This window comes from Pyxicephalus adspersus, chromosome 12, assembly GCF_032062135.1.
Source record: "Pyxicephalus adspersus chromosome 12, UCB_Pads_2.0, whole genome shotgun sequence".
In the NCBI taxonomy this organism is placed as follows: Eukaryota; Metazoa; Chordata; class Amphibia; order Anura; family Pyxicephalidae; genus Pyxicephalus; species Pyxicephalus adspersus.
The window spans coordinates 43,626,295-43,630,991 of NC_092869.1; positions in this window are offsets into that span (position 1 = coordinate 43,626,295).

The following is a 4,697-nucleotide window of genomic DNA, read 5'->3' on the forward strand; positions in this document are numbered from 1 at the left end:
CAGGAAGGTGCAAGGCAAGGCAGGCAGAGGACAGGAAGGTGCAAGGCAAGGCAGGCAGAGGACAGGAAGGTGCAAGGCAGGGCAGGCAGAGGACAGGAAGGTGCAAGGCAAGGCAGGCAGAGGGCAGGAAGGTGCAAGGCAAGGCAGCCAGAGGACAAGTAGGTGCAAGGGAAGGCAGGAAGAGGACAGAAAGGTGCAAGGAAAGGCAGAGGACGGGAAGGTTCAAGGCAAGGCAGGGGACAGGAAGGTGCAAGGCAAGGCAGAGGAAAAGATGGCACACGGCTAGCCAGACAGAGGACAGGAAGGCACAAGGCAGGCAGAGGACAGGAAGGCATAGGGGAAGTCACAAGGGAGGCAGAAAGCAAGGAAACACAATACAGGTAGAGGACATAGGGATGTAGAGAATTTAAGTGGCAGATGTGCACAAGCCAGGAACATGGCAGAAAGGCAAAGGACAGACAGGGCCAGGGAGGCGTAGGAAGCTTCATAGCAGACAGTGGGTCGGATGGGAAGCCATATAGAAGGCACAAGGCAGGATGGGAGAATATTCACATCAGCTTAGGGACACCACCAAATAGTCAACAGAAGACAACAGTTGGCTGACTCTTTTTGCATGAAGTGCCTCTAAATCATGGCGGACACATTAGAGGGATCCATATGGAATTCTGGTCCTCTTATATAAGTGTTGTAGGTGTGTAGAGCCCTACCACCCTCCATTGTCTGTAGTCAGCTTTACATTAGATGCAGGTGCAGCCTTGTGAATGCCATGCTCACACACCTGAAACAAACATGCAATTAATGGTGGGGTAATTAGCAGAATACCTGAACTGTTTGCTCAGTGAATATCTGAGGATCAGAACCCCAACCAGATAAGAGACATTATACAGAACTATGTAAGAAATGGCATTATATACAATCACTCGGTAAAACTACACTTTAAAGTTGACATTTAAAACACAAAAATGTGATTTAGATAAATTTCTTAATAACTTCAAAGAATATAAATCCACTTTGTGTGCATCAAATGCCTTAGTAAAGTAGTGCTGGCATTATGATTGTGCTGTACACAGCCTGTGCAGAGAGCCCAGCAGATCTACTCACTCCAGGTGGAGGGGGCGGATACAAGACCAGTCACCCTGCACAAGGAGAGAGAGCGGACCTGACCGGTCTTCATTGCAGGGATCTCTTGCACAGAGGTTATGCTCTGGATAACTGCACAAATCTGGAAGAAATAAACAAAACACACAAGATTCAGGGAAGGATACATACACAGTACTGATAATATTCTCTTATTCCAGAAATCACTTTTAACTAAATTACATTTATTGCATTCACTAGGTTCTCATCATTGCTGCTGGAGTCAGACGGCCCTTGGACTGCAGACGTCTCATATGTACAGTAAGTGGTGCTTATTTAGAAGACCTACCTCTTACATTTCCCTTAATACCAACAAATACCGATAAATGTATCCAGCTCAGAAATGTTTAATGTGACCTTCTCCTGGGCCACAAGCAATAAACTTCTATCGCTTCTATATCCTCTTGTACGAGGCTTCCTGAATCAGCCTATAATAGGAATAAATAGTTTTCATGGTGTATAAGTAATGTACAGGTATGAGACGGAACATTGCTGAGTATTGCAGCGGGGACAGAAAAAGGGACAAATAGAAGTCTGTAGGGAAGAGTTCACAATACAGCCTGGGGTCAGGGCTTTCTAAACTTTTCTGTACACTGTGACTTCAAGGTTGCATTAAATGGGTTGCATTGCATTGCCCTGCACTCTGCACATAGGAACCATGCAAACATGCACAATTCTTGGATCATCTGTGTCCTCTAAAGAATGGCAATGCATGAGTATTAATGACGCCTATACAAGCCCTATGAAATAAAATACATTGCAGGTGACAGAAGTGCCCTCATAACCATCCATCACATAGGTCACATTCTGTTTTCCAAATCTAAAACAATGATACATTGCAACAAGGTTATAGGAGGATGAGTTGGAGGCAGATAGACATTTCAGTGCATGGAGTGATAGAATGACACAAAGTGTAACAGCAAGCAGCGGCAGGATCAGATTATATACAGCGCATTCATTCTGAGTTTGTCACCCATTTAATCACTACTGCTGAAACGGCTTTTAGTTTTATTTTTTGGTCTGATGTATATTCCTAACTCACTCCTGAAATTATTATGAAATTTGAGGAGTGAAGGTAAATTATAATCACGCATTGTTCATATTTATTATAAGTTTCTCCCTCTGTTACAAAACAATAAATATACATATGACTGAGTGACTCAATTGTATTATTAATATATTTATACAGTATATGTGTTTGTTTTGTTGGCATGTGAGTCCCGTATCCTAAGGTTGTCCACCATGACTCTCCATCTTCGGGGGACGCACGTCACCTCATGTTTGGTGATTTGTAAGCTGGAGGGGCAATGTGAATAAACTAACAAAAAAAAAATGTGTTTTCAAAGACAATTCCTTGTGTTGTGTGCAGCGGTCACACAAATCAATAGGTCTCCCCGAGGAGCCTTGGCTTTGGAATATGAAAGTTCGGCTTTCGTCCTCTGGGGCGATGTGTAATCAGAGCACGAGTAAACGCACTTCAATCAATCTTGTTGCCGTGTCGTTAGTTTCACACAGAGTCATAATTCAGCCAAGAAAGACGGGTGGGACTGTGTTTTTCCCTGGAAGCCTCAAACTAGTAATTTGGAGCTCAAAAATGTAAAATAAACGAAGACGTATCGCATAGATCTGATTAAAAGACACAACAACCGGGATGGGAAGATGGGAAGATGGCTCAGGGTGGTAGAAAGTCCAACCATTGAAAGATGGTCTTGGTTATTGGAATGATCAACAAAGGGGGCCAATAATTATTCTCCCACCATAAGTCTGTATTTTATCCTCACCTGGGTCGGCCCCTTTCTCCTTCCATTTACACGTCAACCTTATGTTGAAGCTGAACTCCAGGTACGAGTTATTTGTTATAAACATTTAGATGCCTCAGTACCTTTATTACATGTGCTGTCCTGTTTGACTTCCATGTGATGAACTTTATGATTTGAAACAGATAACATGAAATGAGCTCATGGGGTAAATGAAGAGTGGCCCCATTTATAGTGGATAAATGAAGAACTAGAATCTTCACCCAGGGATTTCAGAGAGGTGGACATCCGAGTGACAAATGTCAATTTAGCTGTCCAGAAGTAGATTCCTCTGCAAATGTGATTTTACTGCTTTGTACCTCCAAGAGAGGAAAGCACAACACTCATTGTGCCCTACGCATCCTTGTCTTGGATAGGGGCTGGCATTTGGTACAATCCAACAGCACACTACATGGACAAATATTGCCTGGACACCTGAACGTCACATCTATATGAGCTTGTTGGTCAACCTATTCAAAAACCATAATCATCAACACAAGGCTGCTCTTGACCCCCCATGGCCATAAATATGGGGTTGCCCCTAGAGTGGTGATGTTGAGTGAGAAGATCCGGCTCACCATTCCAATTCATCCCAAAGGTGATCAGTAGGGGTGAGGTCAGGGCTCTGTGCAGGACACTCGGGTTCCTCCACACCAAACTGGTGACCCCATGTCTTTATAAAGCTGGCTTTGTACCCTGGTGGAACAGAAAAGGGTCTTCACCCAACAGTGACCACAAAGGGAGGAAGACCACAATTGTCTATATTGTATTTGTATGATGGAGGATTACCAGGACTCATACATCTGTCCCTATAGCATAGCTCTGTACTACGGGCGGGTATGCCCAGAGCCATTATAACGGGCTGACTCTCATACATTACATCCAACCTAATGCCTAAGTGGCCAATTCTAACAAAAGCACCATTGTGGCCTCGGATGTTGGACTTTCAGTGCTCTGCTGATCATGAAAGAGCCAGAAACCCTTTCATGAAAATCCATAAAATGATTCCATATTAAACAAATCGTGTAGAAGTCAGCGCCTGCACTGAATGCTGCAGATAAGTCACAAATAATCAGAAGTTTGCAGGAAAGCCAATATCTTGGAAAAGAATAACGTAACTTTGAAGATGAAGAGAAGGACAGATAGGAAGACGGCTCTCCATTTATGTAGTCTGTGATATACAGGAACACTTGTCTGCCCGCCGCACATCACACACACACAAATGACACCATATCAACACAATAAATGAACGTTCAAATGCTAAGAGGGACTATAAAAAATCTTTTGTAGCTTATAATGTTTCTTGGTTAAGTAAAGTTGGAAATAGTTATTTAAATGAGAACAAACCCAAGCGGAATTCACACACTAACCAATTTATATGAGAATAATAACAAGATAATTTAAAATCTATGTATTTTTACAACTCTGAGCTGTACAGAGAACACTGAGCCAGTCCCAGTAGTCCCTGTACAGAGGAGCTGACACTCTAACTCAAATGTGAAGAAGCCAAGGATCCAGCAGGATGGGCTTCCAGCTTAGGATACCCTGAGTCTCAACATGAAACAATGGCAGATCACAGTGGAGGACATTAAAAACCTCTCTAGGAAAATGCTGAAGAGGTGGATTTGTCTTCATTCTTTGATGGGCCATTAAGGGATTGGCCAAGTCCAGTTTTTTTATTTCAATCAGTTTTATTAAAATTTTTGAAAAGTCAGGACATAAAAGAAAATATCACGTATATGAACAGAACAAAAGGGGAGGACC